This window comes from Pseudophryne corroboree, chromosome 1 (assembly GCF_028390025.1).
Source record: "Pseudophryne corroboree isolate aPseCor3 chromosome 1, aPseCor3.hap2, whole genome shotgun sequence".
In the NCBI taxonomy this organism is placed as follows: domain Eukaryota; kingdom Metazoa; phylum Chordata; class Amphibia; order Anura; family Myobatrachidae; genus Pseudophryne; species Pseudophryne corroboree.
In genome coordinates, this window is record NC_086444.1 from 984,269,723 (window position 1) to 984,279,227 (window position 9,505).

Here is a 9,505-nt window from a genome sequence, read left to right on the forward strand (position 1 = left end):
CAGGAAGACTAATCTTATTTTACTGTACATAAGAAATATTCGATTACCTTCCCTGCTTCTAAGGAGTTAAATTCCTTGTTTGAGAAATCCTGGGAAATCCCAGAGAATAAATTCCTAAAAGAATTCTCATTGCTTTTCCTTTCCCAGAAGAGGACAGGAAAAAGTGGGAAAATCCACCTATAGTCGACGCTTCTGTATCTAGGTTGTCAAAAAAAGGTTTATTTGCCTGTCCCCGGTTCAACCGCCTTTAAAGGAGCCGACCGACCGCAAGATTGAGATTATGCTCAAGTCACTATACACTGCTACAGGTGGGGCCTTAAGGCCCACTATTGCTTGTGCGGGGATTTCTAAAGCCTTAGTAAAGTGGTCACATTACTAGAGGAATTGGATACGATGTATAGGAGTGACATTGACTTGTTTTTACGTCACATACAGGATTCAGCAGGTTTCTTGGTGGAAGCCATGAAGGACATTGGCCTGCTTAATGCGAGGCCTACTTCCATGGCAGTCTCGGCACGCAGAGGACTCTGGCTATGCCAATGGACTGCGAATGCGGAATCCAAGAAGAGCGTGGAGAATCTACCCTTCATAGTTCAGGCCCTGTTTGGGGAAGCACTGGATACGTGGATATCCACGTCAACTGCAGGTAAGTCGACCTTTCTTCCCTCCGCAACTGCACCGGCTCGGAAATTTTATCCTACGTCTACACTGCAGTCCTTTCGGACCGCAAAATTTTTAAAATCCAAGGTCCCCACAACCTTCTTTAGAGGAGGTCGGGGAAAACCCAGAAAACCTACACCAACAGCTTCCCAGGAACAGAAACCAGGTTCTGCTTCCTCCAAGTCTTCAGCATGATGGTGGACCTCCCAGCCTAGGGATCGGTCAGGTGGGAGCGAGACTAAAAGATTTCAGTCACGTCTGGGCATCATCATGCCTAGACCCCTGGGTGAAAGATATTGTTGCCCAGGGGTACAGACTAGAGTTTCAGGAACTCCCGCCTCACAGATTTTTTCAAATTGGGCTTACCAGCTTCGCTGACAAAGTGCTATCCTACAGGAAGCCATTCACAAATTGGTACAAACAAATGTCATTGTTCTAGTTCCACCTCATCTAAGAAACGGGTTACTATTCTAACCTGTTTGTGGTACCGAAAACGGACGGTTCGGTAAGGCCAATATTGAACCTAAAGTCCTTGAACCCATTCTTGCAAGTATTGAAGTTCAAGATGGAGTCTCTGAGAGCGGTGGTTTCAGGTCTGGAGGAGGGGGAATTTCTGGTATCCCTGGATATGAAGGATGTGTACCTTCACATTCCGATCTGGCCGCCTCACCAGGCCTATCTAAGGTTTGCACTACAGGACTGTCACTATCCGTTCGACATTGCCATTTGGCCTCTACACTGCACTGAGGGTGTTTACCAAGGTCATGGCAGAGATGATGCTCCTCCTCCGCAAGCAGGGAGTGAACATAATTCCATTTCTGGACGATCTACTGATAAAGGTGTCTTCCAGGGAGAGGCTATTGCAGAGTATTGCTCTCTCAATTAAACTACTCCAGGCTCATGGGTGGATCCTGAACCTTCCAAAGTCACATTTGGAACCGACAAGGAGACTGCCCTTCCTGGGGATGATACTCGACACGGAAGTGCAGAGGGTGTTTCTACCAATGGGGAAAGCGTTGGTGATCCAATCAGTGGTCCGGGATGTCTTGATGCCGGCCCGGGTATCTGTTCATCAGTGCATTTGCCTTCTGGGAAAGATGGTAGCCTCCTACGAGGCTCTCCAGTACGGAAGATTCCATGCACGGTTCTTCCAGCTGGATCTCCTGGACAAGTGGTCGGGATCACATCTTCACATGCACCAGCGGATACACCTGTCGCCGAAAACCAGAATTTCACTCCTCTGGTGGCTCCAAACCTCTCACCTACTCGAGGGCCGCAGGTTCTTGATTCAGAATTGGATCCTTCTAACCACGGATGCAAGTCTCAGAGGTTGGGGAGCAGTCACCAAAGGGGAAAACTTCCAAGGAAGGTGGTCAAGTCTAGAATCCGTCCTTCCAATAAATGTTCTGGAACTAAGCGTCATATACAACGCCCTTCTACAAGCGGCACATCATCTGCGAGAGCAAGCCATTCAGGTTCAGTCAGACAATGTCACAGCAGTGCCCTACACAAACGGGCAGGGCGGAATGAAGAGCAGAGCTGTCAGAGGTAACAAAAATCCTCCTCTGGGCAGAAAGACACGCGGTGGCGCTGTCGGCGATCTTCATTCCGGGAGTAGACAACTGGGAAGCGGACTTCCTCAGCAGACACAATCTCCATCCAGGAGAATGGGGCCTCCACCCGGAGGTATTTGCAGAGGTAACAAGCCAATGGGGTGTACCTCAGATAGATATGATGGCCTCTCACCTCAACAAGAAGCTTTGGAGGTACTGTTCCAGGTCAAGGGATATGTGTTCCCTCCACTTCCACTTATCCCAAGGATTCTCAAACTAATAAAAAGAACAAGAGTTCAGGCTATCCTCATTACTCCGGACTGGCCAAGAACGTCTTGTTACGTGTATCTTCTAATATTTCTGCTGGATGTTTCGAGACCTCTTCCTCTTCGCGAGGACCTTCTACAGCAGGGGCCGTTCGTCTATCAAGACTTACCACGACTACGTTTGACGGCATGGAGGTTGAACGCCAGATCTTAGCTCGGAAAGGCAATACAAGCAAGGTCATTCCTACTCTGATCCAAGCTTTGAAGGGAGTAACGTCTAAGCATTACTATCGGATTTGAAGAAGTATGTGTCTTGGTGTGAATCCAAGAAGTTTCCAATGGTGGAGTTTCAACTAGGTCGTTTTCTCCTCTTTCTGCAAGCAGGTGTGGATATGGGCCTACGCTTGGGCTCCATAAAGGTCCAGATTTCGGCCTTGTCCATTTTCTTCCAAAAACAATTGGCTGCTCTCCCTGAGGTTCAGACATTCTTGAAAGGAGTTCTGCACATCCAACCACCCATTGTGCCTCCTACGGCACCTTGGGATCTTAACGTGGTGTTGCAGTATCTGCAATCTGATTGGTTTGAGCCTTTACAGGGGGTAGACATAAACTTTCATACTTGGAAGGCGGTCACACTGTTTGGCATTGGCATCTGCAAGACGTGTGTCAGAATTGGGGGCATTGTCGCACAAGAGCCCCTACTTGATTTTCCATGAGGATAGAGCGGAGCTCCAAACGCGTCAGCAATTTCTTCCAAAGGTTGTGTCGGCTTTTCATATCAACCAACCTATTGTGGTGCCAGTGGCTACTGACACCTCGATTACCTCAGTCCTTGAATGTTGTACGGGCTTTGAAATTATATGTGAAGAGAACCTCTCGTCACAGGAAGTCGGACGCACTGTTTGTCCTTGATCCCAACAAGATTCGGTGTCCTGCTTTTAAGCAGACGATTTCTCGCTGGATCAGACTTACTAGCCAGCATGCTTCTTCTACGGCAGGATTCCCGATTCCAAAATCTGTTCAGGCCCACTCTACCCGTAAAGTGGGTTCTTCCTGGGCGGCTGCCCGTGGTGTCTCTGCTCTTCAGCTTTGCTGAGCAGCTACTTGGTCAATGTCGAACAAGTTTGCTAAGTTCTACAAGTTCGATACTTTGGCCTTTGAGGACCTAAAGTTTTGTCAATCTGTCCTGCAGGAACCTCAGCACTCTCCCTCCCATACTGGGAGCTATGGTACTAAATTGGACCCCAGCATCCTCTAGGATGTAAGAGAAAATAGGATTTTATATACCTACCGGTAAATCCTTTTCTCGTAGTCTGCAGAGGATGCTGAGCGCCCGCCCAGTGCTTCGATTTCCTGCATTGTTATTGTTGGTTCAGCCGTTGCTGAATCGTTTCACGTTGGTTAGCTTGTCTTTCCTTTTGTTATGTGTGAGCTGGTGTGAGACTCACCACTATCTGTGTATTTCATTCTCTGGAAGTATGTCCGTCTCCTCGGGCACTGTTTCTAGACTGAGTCTGGTAGGAGGGGCATAGAGGGAGGTGCCAGCCCACACTAATAAACTCTTAAAGTGCCAGTGGCTCCTAGTGGACCAATCTATACCCCATGGTACTAAATTGGACTCCAGCATCCTCTACGGACTACGTGAAATGTATTTACCGGTAGGTACTGTATATAAAATCCTATTTCTCTAACGTCCTAGTGGATGCTGGGGACTCCGTCAGGACCATGGGGATTAGCGGGCTCCGCAGGAGACAGGGCACATCTAAAAAGCCTTTTAGGTCACATGGTGTGTACTGGCTCCTCCCCCTATGACCCTCCTCCAAGCTCCAGTTAGGTTTTTGTGCCCGTCCGAGAGGGTGCAATCTAGGTGGCTCTCTTAAAGAGCTAGTTAGAAAAAGTTTTTTTTTAGGTTTCTAATCAGTGTCTCCTGCTGGCGACAGGAGCACTGCAACGTGGGACTTAGGGGAGAGACTGGCAACTCACCTGCGTGCAGGAGGATTGAAGTCTTAGGCTACTGGACACTGAGCTCCAGAGGGAGTCGGAACACAGGTCAGCCTGGGGTTCGTCCCGGAGCCGCGCCGCTGATTCCCCCTTACAGACGCTGAAGACGGCAGAGACGGAGGTCCGGAAACAGGTGGCAGAAGACTTCAGGGTCTTCATAGAGGTAGCGCACAGCACTGCAGCTGTGCGCCATTGTTGCATACACGGCTCACGGATCTCGGTCACGGAGGGTGCAGGGCGCTGCTGGGGGCGCCCTGGGCAGCAATATTAAATACCTTAGAGGCAAATAAATACATTACATATAGCCATTAAGGCTATATGTATGTATTTTACCCAGGCCAGTTTATTAAAAAAACCGGGAGAAAAGCCCGCCGGAAAAGGGGCGGAGCTTATTCTCCTCAGCACCTCGGCGCCATTTTCCTGCACGGCTCCGCTGGTGAGGAAGGCTCCCACGACTCTCCCCTGCACTGCACTACAGAAACAGGGTAACAAAGAGAGAGGGGGGCATAAATTTGGCGATATAATTATATATTGAAAGCGCATATATATAAGAACAACACCTTTTAGGGTTGTTATATAAATAATAGCGCTTTTGGTGTGTGCTGGCAAACTCTCCCTCTGTCTCCCCAAAGGGCTAGGAGGGTCCTGTCTTCAATAGAGCATTCACTGTGTGGCTGCTGTGTGTGTCGGTACGTGTGTGTCGACATGTTTGAGGACGATGTTGGTGTGGAGGCAGAGCAATTGCCGATGATGGTAATGTCACCCCCTAGGGAGTCGACACCGGAATGGATGGCTTTGGTTATGGAATTACGTGATAATGTCAGCACATTACAAAAGTCAGTTGACGAAATGAGACGCCCGGCAAACCAGTTAGTACCGGTTCAGGCATCTCAGACACCGTCAGGGGCTGTAAAACGTCCCTTACCTCAGTCAGTCGACACGGGTACCGACACAGATGAATCTAGTGTCGACGGTGAGGAAGTAAACGTATTTTCCAATAGGGCCACACGTTATATGATTACGGCAATGAAGGAGGCTTTGCAGCTCTCTGATACTACTGGTACCTCAAAAAGGGGTATTATGTGGGGGGTTAAAAAACTGCCTGTATTTTTCCCAGAATCAGAGGAATTGAATGATGTGTGTGAGGAAGCGTGGGTTACCCCCGATAGAAAATTGCCAATTTCAAAGAAGTTATTGGCATTATACCCTTTCCCACCAGAGGTTAGGGCCCGCTGGGAAACACCCCCTAGGGTGGATAAGGCGCTCACACGTTTATCAAAGCAAGTGGCGTTACCGTCTCCTGATACGGCCGCCCTCAAGGATCCAGCAGATAGGAGGCTGGAAACTACACTGAAAAGTATGTACACGCATACTGGTGTTATACTGCGACCGGCAATAGCCTCAGCCTGGATGTGCAGCGCTGGGGTAGTGTGGTTGGATTCTCTGACTGAAAATATTGATACCCTGGATAGGGACAGTATTTTATTGACTCTAGAGCAATTAAAGGATGCATTTCTTTATATGCGAGATGCTCAGAGGGATGTTTGTACTCTAGCATCAAGAGTAAGCGCGATGTCCATATCTGCCAGAGTCAGGTGATGCGGATTCCAAGAGGCATATGGAAGTATTGCCATACAAGGGAGAGGAATTGTTTGGGGTCGGTCTTTCGGACTTGGTGGCCACGGCAACTGCCGGCAAATCCACCTTTTTACCTCAGACTCCTTCCCAACAGAAAAAGACACCGTCTTTTCAGCCGCAGTCCTTTCGCTCATATAAAAAGCGACCAAAAGGACAGTCTTATCTGCCGCGAGGCAGAGGAAAGGGTAAGAAAGGGCAGCATGCAGCCCCTACCCAGGAACAGAAGCCCGCCCAGGCTTCTACAAAGCCATCAGCATGACGCTGGGGCTGTACAAGTAGACTTAGGAACGGTGGGGGGTCGGCTCAAAAATTTCAGCAATCAATGGGATTACTCACAAGTAGACCCGTGGGTCCTGCAGATAATATCTCAGGGGTACATGCTGGAGTTCGAAAGGTCTCCTCCTCGCCGGTTCCTAAAATCTGCTTTACCAACGTCTCCCTCAGAAAGGACGTTGGTTTTGGAAGCCATTCACAAGCTGTATTCTCAGCAGGTGATAGTCAAGGTACCCCTCCTACAACAGGGAAAGGGGTATTATTCCACACTATTTGTGGTACCGAAACCGGACGGTTCGGTAAGACCTATTCTAAATCTGAAATCCTTGAACCTGTACATACAGAAATTCAAGTTCAAGATGGAGTCACTCAGAGCAGTGATAGCGAATCTGGAAGAAGGGGACTTCATGGTTTCCTTGGACATAAAAGATGCTTATCTACATGTCCCAATTTACCCTTCACACCAAGGGTATCTCAGGTTCGTGGTACAAGACTGTCATTATCAGTTTCAAACGCTGCCGTTCGGTTTGTCCACGGCTCCTCGGGTCTTTACCAAGGTAATGACCGAAATGATGGTTCTTCTACGAAGAAAAGGCGTATTAATTATCCCTTACTTGGACGATCTCCTGATAAGGGCAAAGTCCAGAGAACAGCTGGAAGCCAGTGTTGCACTATCACAAGTAGTGCTTCAACAACACGGGTGGATTCTAAATCTTCCAAAATCTCAATTGACTCCGACAACACATCTGTTGTTTTTGGGCATGATTCTGGACACGGTTCAGAAAAAGGTGTTTCTCCCGGAAGAGAAAGCAAGGGAGTTATCCGAACTTGTCAGGAACCTCCTAAAACCAGGAACTGTGTCAGTATATCGATGCACGAGAGTCCTGGGAAAGATGGTGGCTTCGTACGAAGCGATTCCTTTCGGCAGATTCCATGCTCGGACATTCCAGTGGGATCTACTGGACAAATGGTCCGGATCGCATCTGCATATGCATCAGAGGATAACATTGTCACCGAGAACAAGATTGTCTCTCCTGTGGTGGTTGCAGACGGCCCATCTGTTAGTGGGCCGCAGATTCGGCATACAGGACTGGGTCCTGGTGACTACGGATGCCAGCCTACGAGGTTGGGGAGCAGTCACAAAGGGAAGAAACTTCCAGGGCGTGTGGTCAACCCTGGAAAAGTCTCTTCACATAAATATACTGGAGCTAAGAGCGATATACAATGCCCTAAGCCAAGCAAGACCTCTGCTTCAGGATCAGCCGGTGCTGATCCAGTCCGACAACATCACGGCAGTCGCTCACGTCAACCGACAAGGCGGCACGAGAAGCAGAAGTGCAATGACAGAAACTGCACGGATTCTGCGCTGGGCGGAGAATCATGTCGTAGCACTGTCAGCAGTGTTCATCCCGGGAGTGGACAACTGGGAAGCAGACTTCCTCAGCAGACACGACCTTCACCCGGGAGAGTGGGGACTTCATCCAGAAGTCTTCAACATGATGGTGAACCGTTGGGAAAAACCAAAGGTGGACATGATGGCGTCTCGCCTCAACAAAAAGTTGGACAGGTATTGCGCCAGGTCAAGAGACCCACAGGCAATAGCTGTGGACGCTCTGGTAACACCATGGGTGTACCAGTCAGTATATGTGTTCCCTCCTCTGCCTCTCATACCAAAGGTACTGAGAATTATACGGAAAAGAGGAGTAAGAACAATACTGGTAGCTCCGGACTGGCCAAGAAGAACTTGGTATCCGGAACTTCAAGAGATGCTCACGGAGGATCCGTGGCCTCTACCTCTAAGAAGGGACCTGCTTCAACAGGGACCTTGTATGTTCCAAGACTTACCGCGACTGCGTTTGACGGCATGGCGGTTGAACGCCGGATTCTAAAAGAAAAGGGCATTCCTGAGGAAGTTATTCCTACTTTAATTAAAGCCAGGAAAGATGTGACCGCACAACATTATCACTGTATTTGGAGAAAATATGTTGCGTGGTGTGAAGCTAAGAAGGCTCCAACGGAAGAATTTCAATTGGGTCGATTCTTACATTTCCTGCAAGCAGGATTGTCTATGGGCCTCAAATTGGGGACCATTAAAGTTCAAATTTCGGCCTTATCAATTTTCTTCCAGAAAGAACTGGCGTCAGTGCCTGAAGTACAGACTTTTGTAAAAGGTGTACTACATATACAACCCCCAATAGTGCCTCCAGTGGCACCGTGGGATTTGAACGTGGTTCTAAATTTTCTCAAATCTCATTGGTTTGAGCCTTTAAAATCAGTAGATTTAAAATACCTTACATGGAAGGTAACCATGCTATTGGCCCTGGCTTCAGCCAGGAGAGTGTCAGAATTGGCGGCTTTGTCGTACAAAAGCCCATATCTGATTTTCCATTCGGACAGGGCAGAATTGCGGACACGTCCTCAATTTCTCCCTAAGGTGGTTTCAGCTTTTCACTTGAACCAGCCTATTGTGGTGCCTGCGGCGACTAACGACTTGGAGGATTCCAAGTTACTGGACGTTGTCAGAGCATTAAAAATATATATTTCAAGGACAGCTGGAGTCAGAAAATCTGACTCGTTGTTTATATTGTATGCACCCAACAAGATGGGTGCTCCTGCGTCTAAACAGACGATTGCACGTTGGATATGTAGCACAATCCAACTTGCACATTCTGTGGCAGGCCTGCCACAGCCTAAATCTGTAAAGGCCCACTCCACAAGGAAAGTAGGCTCATCCTGGGCGGCTGCCCGAGGGGTCTCGGCATTACAACTTTGCCGAGCAGCTACGTGGTCAGGGGAGAACACGTTTGTAAAATTTTACAAATTTGATACTCTGGCTAAGGAGGACCTGGAGTTCTCTCATTCGGTGCTGCAGAGTCATCCGCACTCTCCCGCCCGTTTGGGAGCTTTGGTATAATCCCCATGGTCCTGACGGAGTCCCCAGCATCCACTAGGACGTTAGAGAAAATAAGATTTTACTTACCGATAAATCTATTTCTCGTAGTCCGTAGTGGATGCTGGGCGCCCATCCCAAGTGCGGATTGTCTGCAATGTTTGTACATAGTTATTGTTACAAAAAATCGGGTTATTACTATTGTTGTGAGCCATCTTGTTAGA

General features: G+C 48.5%; 1 protein-coding gene across 2 annotated transcripts in view; it reads left to right on the forward strand.

Annotated features, from left to right (window-relative positions):
- Window positions 1–9,505, forward strand: part of LRBA (LPS responsive beige-like anchor protein) — a 1,108,277-nt gene that overhangs the window by 255,799 nt on the left and 842,973 nt on the right. The gene's annotated exons all lie outside the window — the stretch shown is intronic.